Raw genomic sequence first — 10703 nt, forward strand, 5'->3', positions numbered from 1 at the left:
GTGGGCAATTCTCAAAAAAGTTTGTAAACATTTAGACTTCACCAGTGTTGGGTAGTAACTAGTTACATGTAAGAATAACAAAATAAATGTAACTGTAATTTGTTACAGTTACTGAGAAAAAATGTGTAATTAAATTACAGTTACTTATGAAAATGTTAATGATTCCAAAGGGGGTTACATCCTTTGAATCCCAAAGGGGGTTTATGTATATGCATTTTTTTTTTTTTTTGGATTAACTGTTTTTTCCAAACCATTGTTAGCATGTGTTTCCTGTCATAGCTATGCAAAGATCATAAACTACTGTATCTTGTTATGATTTTAAATCTGTATTTAACCTCAGAACGATCTCAAAGTAAAAAGAGGTGCTAAAGTCTAATTTTGTGGTGTCTGTGCTTTATAATAACATTTTTATACACTTAATTCAAGTGATGCAAGATTTTGAAAGTCTGACAGTAATCAGAGTACTACTGAAAGATTAACCCTGCCTGCTTTAAATGTTTCAAAATGATTAACAGTTGAAAACATTTGTTAGAAATTCAGAAAAGTAGATGTTACTGTAGTTCTAAAGTAAATATGAATATGCATTCATTCATATCACTCACAAAAAACACAGATTCAGTATTCCTCAAAATGAATAAAAATAATGCAACTTAGAATATGACGCAAACCTGCAATAATTAAATGTTAAACAACACAAATATCCTTTATGTAACGCATTACTTTTAAAAGTAACTTTCCCCAACACTGCTTATTACATTGAAAATAGGGTAACTTGTAATCCGTAACCTATTACATTTCCAAAGTAATCTTCCCAACACTGGACTTCACATACCAAAAGATGCAGGTCAGTTAGTCAGTATAGTTGCCACATACACACTTTTTGCTAAATGTATTAAAACAAGCTCATTTTATGTCCAAAACACTTCAAAATTCATCTGATAACTTTCTGTCAGTGGGACCAATAGGACAGGGAGAGAAGGAATGAAGGAAGGAATATTTATTATTATTATTATTATTATTATTATTATTATTATTATAGATAAAAATAAAATAAAAAGGTGTGGAAAAAATAGCCACAATGCAACTATTCGTCAACTCTGGGACTGGGACTCTGGGAAAAAAATAAATAAAATTCTAGCCAAATGGTATTTGTTCAGAGAAAACTAGTATATTGTAACACCACCTAAAGTCAAGCAGGTGTGTATTTATGCTTAGCCGAGTAGCATGTGGGATTTACGAGCATCGATTTTGGCATTTTTACCATTTATGGTTTCTGATTCCAAGACACTTCTAGGCCAAAAAACAATAATAAAGAAGTCTGAAAAGAAAACATACAGATTGTTTGTGGTAAAAATGCAAAATTATACTAATCTTGGCTCTTGTCACAGATGTCCATGTCGACATTGATGCCGTTACGTTTTAGGTCATTCCGTGACGTTTGATGTGGTGTACATGAGGAATGAGACCCAGATAACATCAGAGGATTGCAACACTTGCCCGCCAAGTTCATAGTGCTTGTTTACAAAATGCAAGGAAGATGACACAGTTTTTGTAATGACATCATCCTTCGAGCTGGTAGCCCCGAGCAGGGTGTACAACTGGAGCAGTCTACGGGGTCCGCCGTGAATGATGTCTACCCCAAAGAGGACACTTTAGTGGAGTCTGCGTATTGATCTAAAACCAAGCTTAAAATTGAGATGGCGGGGAAAGAAGCTCCCAAAACACGCTAAGCTGGTTTCAAGTCATATGTGTTGACAGTTTTCGTGATCCTCAGCTCTTCGAATCTTCAATTTCGTGGCTTGCTACTTTGAAACCAATTAGTCTCAACTGGTATTTAATTAGTAATTGGTCTGCAACCTATTTTGCTCAACTGAAAACCAGCGGCTCATATACTCCTAGAGGCCTGTGCTAAAAATGCGCCATTTCCTTAGGCAGTTGAATTTACGGTAATTACCTCAGAATAATGTAATTGGCCACGTATTTAGCAGACGTGAATATGCGACGAACAAAGAGCGAGAGCGGTTTTACGTGGAGTGACTCTGACGGGTCGCCTTCCAGCTGTATTGCACAACCTATAAATCTCCCTGCGACATTTCTTCCTCCTCTAGAACCAGTTAATTAGAATCTTTTCAATAAATTAACAAACTTGAGGCACCTGGCATGAAGAAATCCAGAGAAATGGAGCTCAAAGCGCTCGGTGTTCCTGGGAAATCGGATTCGTTCGCAACAATTAGTCACCGATTGACATGCCGACCACCAGTCAGACCCACGGCGATGTGGCGCACGCTGCGTTTGTTAAACATTTTGACCCAGATCCAAAAAAAAAAAAAAGAGCATGGCTCTGTGCATTTGGGTACAAAATAAAACTTTCTGCTTTTACAGTGTATTTCATAATGCATAATTAATCATGCAGCGCTCAATTATTTACCACAATGCAGAGGTTCTGCGTTTTTTCCCCCAGCGTCGAGGGATCAGCTGTGTGTACATTCGTCTTGTCTATGGATCCCTGTTTGGCTTCTACCGATACGGTTTTAATCACTCGTTCATCTGAGAGAGAAAAGCCTGCAAGTCAAACAGATAAAATAGTGGTTTCCATATGGAAGTGAGACAGCGTGCAGAAGCCTGTGGAATCTGTTGCTTTCTGGATATCCAAATGTTTAGAGTGCATGAAATTTGTAATTTAAAATAAAAAACAAAGGTTGCTTTGTTGATACTGATGACTAAATTGATTGAAATGTTATGGTAATGAAAGGATAAAATCTATTTTAGATGTAGTTAATATAATATATAAATTAATAATAATAATAATAATAACTAGTACTAACTACAGTTATCATTATAATGATGAATGTATAAATAAGTATATACACAACACTGTTATTTTAGTATCACTGAGATACTATTATAGTTTTTATTAATATTTTGTAGAACAGAACTAAAACTAAAATAATAATAATAATAATAATAAATAAAATAATTTAATTACAGTATTTTATGCTTAAAACATGCTTTATGTTTTACCAGGTGTGCCTCTAAATTATATAAGCCAAAGATAATGCAAATTAAAGGAAAAACCTAAGGTGCGACTGAAAAAATATATATCTAATAACTATTTGGTGGGAAAATTTAAAAAGAAATGGAAATCCATGTGACCTCTAAAGGATTAATAGGCCAGACAAATTTTGAGTTCAGCTCACACTTCATGAGATATAAAAGACAAGGGTCCCACTTTATATTAGGTGGCCTTAACTATGTACTTACATTTAAATTAATCATTTGGTACAATGCACTTATTGGGTACATGTTTTTACACTGTACTTATATTGTTTAAAATACCTATGTAATTACTTTATTAATTATTATATTTATTAATCTTAGTTATTAATTTATAATTACACTGTTGACCCATCCCTTACACTTTAACCCACCCTTAAACCTACCCATACCACCAAACCTGTAACCTCACCCGTATCCCACCTCAATAGCAGCAAAAGTGTTTTGCCATAAAATATGAACACAATAAGTACATTGTACGTATTTTTTTGATGTAAGTACATAGTAGTTAAGGCCACCTAATATAAAGTGTGACCAACACAAAAACTGTACAAATTAACACTGGCCAGTGTGTGTGGAAAGAGTGTTTTTCTTCTCGTTCACTCTCAAACTCTTACATAAATACACACACACCTCTTCTCAAAGTCAAGGGCATCATCTGAGAGATGTGAATAAAGGTGACTTACTATAAGAAGCCAACATCAAGTTGATTTACTTTTATCTCATTTGACCTTTCAGCGTTCGGCTTTGTATTAGAACCACTCTGCGTTCGCTGAACCCAAGGGATCTTAAAGAGTTCATGCTGTCAAAAATGCTGTCATCATTTACTCACCCTCAGGTCGATCCAAACCCGTATGGCTTTCTTCTGCGGGACACAAAAGGAGCATTTTGAGGAATGTGCTGGTAGCTTTTTTCCAAGCAGTTACAATGTATGGAGAGTGGAAATTTCAAGCTTCATAAAACACTTATCGGTGAAGTATTCTAAGAAACGTCACAATCTAATGAAACATTATTAAGGTCTCAACACGGGTCTTGGATACTGAAGTGCCAATGTTCATTTACTCGCCATTTAGCAGATGCTTTTCATCCGAAGCAACTCGCGGTACACTAATTGCTAGAAGAATCAGTCCCGCAGGAGCAACCTTGGGTTAAGTGCCTCACTCAAGAGCCCAATGGTGACGGAGCACAACAATGATCTCACTGACTCTTGGGTTTCAGGGTCCCCTGCTATGTGGAACTGAACCTACAACCTTTACATCAGCAGCCAAGATCCTTAACCATCACTAATTTGTCCACTCTGTTCATGCAATTGCAAACAAACCAACTAGTGGAGATTACTTTAAGACTTAAAACATTAAAATAAAATAGGTGGCATACAGATATATGCTGTAAAAGAATAAACAAATAGATTAAAAAAATACAAATAAATAATACTAAACAGTTATAACAATCATATAAATCATAATAAAGTATAATATAAATCTTAAGTCAAACAAGTCATAGTCAGTCATATGAATGAATCACAAACTGCAAATAATATATAAATAGTCATAAAAAATAAATAGTCAAATGAATGAGTTAAAGTATTACATAAGTCATAAATTAAAATCAGCTATAAATCATAAATGTCAAACTAATAAGTTATAATCAATCATAGTACAATTTTAAATAAGTCATAAAAAGTTGTCATAACGTCAGTCATAGTAAATCAAATTGCAATATACAAACTATCATAATATAATAGTCATAAATGAAGTTGTTAATAAATCAAAGTGTTTAATGTCAAACTCATAAGTCATAAAGTCAAGTCAAAGTCAAAGTCATAAAAGTCACAAATAAAAAAACAAAACATTATCAAGTATTAAATAAGCCATGAGTCATAAGTCATAGTCAAAAAAAATCAAACAAGTCAGTAATAATAATAAATAAAAAATATAAATTAAGTCGAATGAATTATACTAAATCATAGAATTAGTCGAAAATGAGGCACAACAGACAGTCAAAAATAAAGATAAATAGTCAAAGTTATAATAAAAATAATAAATTCATAAGAGTAATAAGTCATACATTTCCAAAGTAATAAAGTCAGTCATAAATAAATGTCAAAGTCATAATAGGAGGAACCATAATCCTTTATCTTGCCTACACTGTATTTAAATATACAAATATAACACAGAAATTATAATATACTATATATAAGATAAAATATAATTTGTATACTAAATTATATTCAATTTAAAATGTGACAAAAAAAATAATATAAAGTTCTGAAATTGATCAATCATTTCAAGTAATTTCACTTTATAGTAACAGTTTGACGAAGCAAATTGACATCTTCAGTACTACACACACACTTAAAAAGAGCCAGCCATGACTGTTTTGATCCTATAACAACCATGGCATACCTGACAAAGTGTCACATTTATTATTAAAGATGTGCAGTTGTGCCCTTTAAGACATCTTGTAATGACTGGCCACATGCAATTAAACCTGAATATGAAAGAAAGCTCCCGCTCGTGTGTGTGTATGTGTGCTTCTAATTGTCAAGGACTATTTCACAGCTACATGCTTCAGCACACAAAGGCCACTTTAAGGTCACAGGGATGGCAGCGATCTGACAGGAAAGTTCTGCGAGGCGCCAGAGATTGGTAAACCCCTCCAGCCCAGAGAGATTTCAAAACAACGGTTTTATTATTATTTTTTTTTTCCTGCGGTATCATTCTTAGAGATACAGCACAGTGCACACACTATCTCACAGTCGCTGAAGGACAATATGGGATGAGACAAGGGTCAAAGAGACCAGAATGAAGATGAAGGGCAGAGATTGGTGTGATAGGTGTCATGCTGAAGTGTGAGGTAGGTGTGTAAGTGTGCGTGTCGTGTGTGTGTGCGCGACAGGCTGAGAAATGTCCTAGTGGATGGTGCTGAGTGATAGAGACTGAGATCTTCTGTCTGACACCTTCACAAACACAACCCGGCTGGCTACTTGCGACACTGTCAGTCGAGCCAAGAGATACGCACAACTTTTATCCGTCCATCTGGGATGTGAAAAACACTTCCAGAAAATAAATCGCTCTTGTGAACTTTTGCACAAAAATATTTAGCATAACATATGTTATGCTGTTTCAGAATGCAACATTTTTTCCTTTTATGGTTTTAAATAATATGTCGGTTTGCAGTGCTAATTAAAGGGAAGCTACATTAAAAAGTCAGTGGAGGTTAGCCAATCATAAGATAGAGGTTGTTTACATAATGGAGTTTTAAAGGAATAGTTCACCTAAAAATTTGTTGAAAATGTACTCAACCTCAGGCCATTCAAGATGTAGATGAGTTTATTTCTTCATGGGAACAGATTTGGAGAAATTTAGCATTACATCACTTGCTCACCAATGGATCCTCTGCAGTGAATGGGTGCCGTCAGAATGAGAGTCCAAACAGCTTCCATCCGTAATATTGCTTTCTTCAGTGAAAAAGTATTCATCAGAATAAGGAGAGACATATGCACAGATCAAGCACTTGATGTGAGAAGACAACAGGGGATGGACTTTTTCACTGGAGGAAGTGTTTTTATGGATTATGTACTCATGTTTCGGTCAGAAATGACAGTTTAATGTTAATACACTATAATGATGGATTTGTTTCTTACAAACATCCAGCTTTTCACTTCATATGAAATTAATTGATGGACTGGAGTGGTGTGGATTACTTGTGAATTATTGTGATGTTTTTTATCAGCTGTTTGGACTCTTATTCTGATGGCACCCATTCACAGCAGAGCATCCATTAATAAGCAAGTGATGTAATGCTAAATTTAACACTAAAGTGGTTGCAATTTGCTTGTTTGAATTCGTTTTTCCAGCAGGAATTCTGCTGTTAAACACGATTTAAAAAAATAAGCTGAAATAATATGGCCGAGCAGGCTATGGGAAAAACAGCATTTGGTTTAACGGTGCAGAGATTAAAAAGAAACTCTGATGCCGCCTTGAGATTTGTTACCACCACAAAAACACTTTTGGAAAAAGAATTGTCTGCTTGCTTAAAGTAGCATATATATGTAAGTTTCTGACCTTATAGGTGGAAAGAAACAAACAAAAAAGTAGTGAATTTTAAAGTTGTGAAATTAATTAAATACACCTTATGAATTGGGTAAATGCAAGTAAAAATAAAAATAAAAATTAAGCAGATCTGACTACCTACATTTGGTAGTATGACAAATAAAATGGAATAGACCCAACAAGTTAAAGTTCTCAAATATTTGAGTAAACCAATTTATTTGGATTTTTTTTTTATTTAAAGTGAAGGACTGTGCATTTATGATAAATAGTTAAGATGATAGACGTACAGTCCCAAAAAATATTGTCCTTTAATTTTGAATTAGACATGACTTAGGGCTTTAAAACCGAACAATCCCTTTGAATGGACTTTCGCAAATTAAAAACAAACAAAAAAACACCACACTAAGGTCTACTGAGACCAAACTATAGAAAATAATCTGCGTACTGATGATTCTTTGTTTTGCCAAAACTTATTTAACATCAAGAATTTTTTGTTTTGGCTGGAAATCAAGAGCTGCTTGAAGTAAATTTAAAATAAATGGGCTTCTCTTGATTCCCAGTCAAAACAACACTCCAGATCAGAGACATTTAGATGTCTGGAACACCTTCCCGCCCACCGACACACACACGGGCAGAAACTCATCTTCACATTAGCAATGTGAGTCATCATCAAGCTCTCTCTTACCACGCCAGGGTTTGATTGGGCGAGATTGAAGAAATTGCAGGGGCAGATTGCCCAGTAATGGCTTTGTGAAATGTGAGTTGAGATTCATCCTCATCTTCATCATTCTCTGTCTGGTCTCTACATCCTCTCTACTCTCACTGACACTCTAAATACTTTTGATGAATCCATCTTTGTCTGGGACTGATGGGTCCTTTTGACCAGGTGGTTTTTGCTTGCTGGTCCTACCAGTAATTGTAGCCCCCGCCCAATAAATACCTCTGATTTTGAATGCGTTACGGTACAAGACGTGTGAACAAACATGCAATATATCACACAGTGGTCCGTGGAGATCTCTAGTGTAATGAAGGGTAGAGAGGCTATGCAGCGTGGTAATAGCTTGCAGCAATGAGAGGCTGAAATGATGGTTTGTGTGTGTGTGTGTGTGTGTGTGTGTGTGTGTCTGTGTTTGTGATATGTTAGCTACTCTCACGGCAGTCAGACGCTCGATATGTTGAGTGGTGAGCTGTATTTGAGACGCCACGGGTGCGTGTCTGTGGCAGATAGTCTTCCAGCGTTTGACGCCAACCCTGCGCTGTGGGTGGTAGAAGAGGAAGTGTGTCTGTCCGTTTCTATATCCACTTTGTTTTATGCATTTCATTCTAAAGGAAAAAAAAGTGGTTGCATTAAAATACAGTGATGGTAATAGCATGGTACTGTACGTAATCGTATGGTATATACAACTGCATTTGCATGATCATTTAAGGTATTTCAAAAAACACCAGAGTCCATGTCCCAAAATATGGTAATATATATTTTTTTTACCTATTGACTCAATTTCTCCACCCATTTTTTTCCAGTTTTAAGAATAAATCCAATATAATTTTATTAGACAGGCCTAATTCTAGAAGATTTAATACATAAAAATAATAATAAAATGGGGTAAGAAAATAAAAAGTCTAAAAACATCTTTATATATCTGGAAAAACATGGTAATATTTCACAGCAGGATATGCAATTTCCCTTATTCATAATTTTAAACTTATTGAAAAAAACATTGATGTTGATATAAAATGAAGTGCAGCATATCACCTACATTGTAAAAATGATTTATCAACAGTTTGGAAAAGCTTACATTTTAATATGGTCTTTCAAAAACTCATTATTGATGGATAATACATGTATTTTACTAATACAAAGTGGTTAAACTTGTTGATAATTGTAGCCAAGCTAAAACCAGCATGACTGTGACTAAAACAAGACCTTAAAATTGTTTTACTCTCCTGAAAATTGAAGGTGACCAGTTAAGAGTTAATTAGAATCAACAAGACTTTATTTGTAGATCCTTCTAGGGCAATAATCTTTACTGCATCCCCCATTTTAGCCGTTTAGCTAAATCGTTTGGAGAACTAGCCCCAAAAGGCCACAAATGTCCAAGTTAAGGCATGGACACCTAAATCAACCTCCTTCACACCTTCCACTTCCAATTGCTTCGACAGTGTTATCTGTGTGAGACGATGACAAAAACCTCTCCAAGTTTTTGGAAGCTTCTACATATACTGTAAACCTTCACCATTCTCACCTGATAGGTTTATAGAGTTGAATTTATGTCATGTAATGTCGAGGACCAGCGCTGCATCCACAATTCGATTAAAGTTTTACATACCGAGACGCCCGACATCAATTTCAGTAGTGCAATAAACCAGCACACCTTGGCAGCTATTTTCCCACCCTCCAATCAGATGTGGTATGCCATGCTTGAGCAGCTTTCCTTCACCCGAAACCTCCAATGCTTGTAGTTCCATCATTGATCCAACTGTCCAAATCAACCAGAATCTAATTTACTGAATCACCCAATTTCTACAATCAACAAGATCACAGATTTTGCTCACATGTAGCTCAAGGTAAGGGTGCAATGTGGCCAAAATCTCTGAATGCAGCTGGACACAGCTAGTATTTTCAATATCAAATGATGGACTTAAAGACTCAATTAACACAAACTAAAGTAGTAAGAACATCAAGAAAGTGGTAGTGTATGGCTTCGAAGTAGGAAGATGCAAATCAGGTAACTGTGCAACTACCCCAAAAACTCTGAATGCAGCTGCACAGAGCTAGTACTTTTGATATTAATCGATGGACTCAATTATCAAAAATTAAAGCAGTAGGATGTCAAGAAAGTTGTAACATATAGCATTGAAGTGGGAATTCACTAATGCAAAAGATGCAAATCAGGTAATGGTGCAATGTGCCCAAAAACTATGAGTGCAGTTGGTGTAGTGATACTGCAGAGCGTCCAGTTTTAGGCATAATGACATCCGAGACATCTTACTTTCTACCATGGCTTCCACGCTTGTCAGTTTTTCACTGCAAATACAGGTCTGTGTACAAGTCCCTTCATATTTCTATAGCATCCAACTAGCAACACGGTATTTGGAGCGAAAAGTCGAAAGAAAATCCTGAGCTCATTGGAGAGATGGAGAGAATAAGGAACACTGAGCAGGGAGGCTGTTTCAATTTCATTTATCAGACATCATTTCTCTGCTCCACTGACTCAACAAATTCAGTCTGTCAGCTCCGTGTCACCCCTCCGGGTCCCTACGCCCTCCATATGCATGCCTGGTGACGCAACGTTGGTAAATGACTCTCTAATAAAGATCTAAACCCATCCCACCACAAGTGTACATCCGTTCTCATTCGAGTTATTGATCTGAAACTCATTTCCCCATTTCCCAGATGAAAATGACCAAAGGTGGAATGGTTCCCTAGAGGTTGGGGAGGGGCTGTGATGCTGTGTAAGTTATGATTTGGGAATATAGTGTGACGGGGTGAATTTAAGACCAAGGAGGTCTATAATACCTGGAGTTATCTGTTAACATTCCCATTCATATCAATGGCAGTTGTTTGGCTCTGCATTTATTCCCCTGGCAATTTGA

General features: G+C 35.8%; 1 long non-coding RNA gene across 1 annotated transcript in view; it reads right to left on the reverse strand.

Moving 5' to 3' along the window:
• The window catches only part of LOC107653565 (uncharacterized), a 5153-nt gene extending 1233 nt beyond the window's left edge, over nucleotides 1-3920 (reverse strand). The window contains exons 1-2 of the long non-coding RNA XR_001630238.1: nucleotides 3887-3920; nucleotides 2429-2562 (exon numbers count right to left, since the gene is read on the reverse strand). This is a non-coding gene — a long non-coding RNA (uncharacterized LOC107653565). The remainder of the gene's footprint in view (nucleotides 1-2428; nucleotides 2563-3886) is intronic.
• Between the last annotated feature and the right edge of the window lie 6783 nt (nucleotides 3921-10703).

The sequence above is a fragment of the Sinocyclocheilus anshuiensis genome, unplaced genomic scaffold, assembly GCF_001515605.1.
Source record: "Sinocyclocheilus anshuiensis isolate Anshui unplaced genomic scaffold, SAMN03320099.WGS_v1.1 scaffold1079, whole genome shotgun sequence".
Taxonomy (NCBI): Eukaryota; Metazoa; Chordata; class Actinopteri; order Cypriniformes; family Cyprinidae; genus Sinocyclocheilus; species Sinocyclocheilus anshuiensis.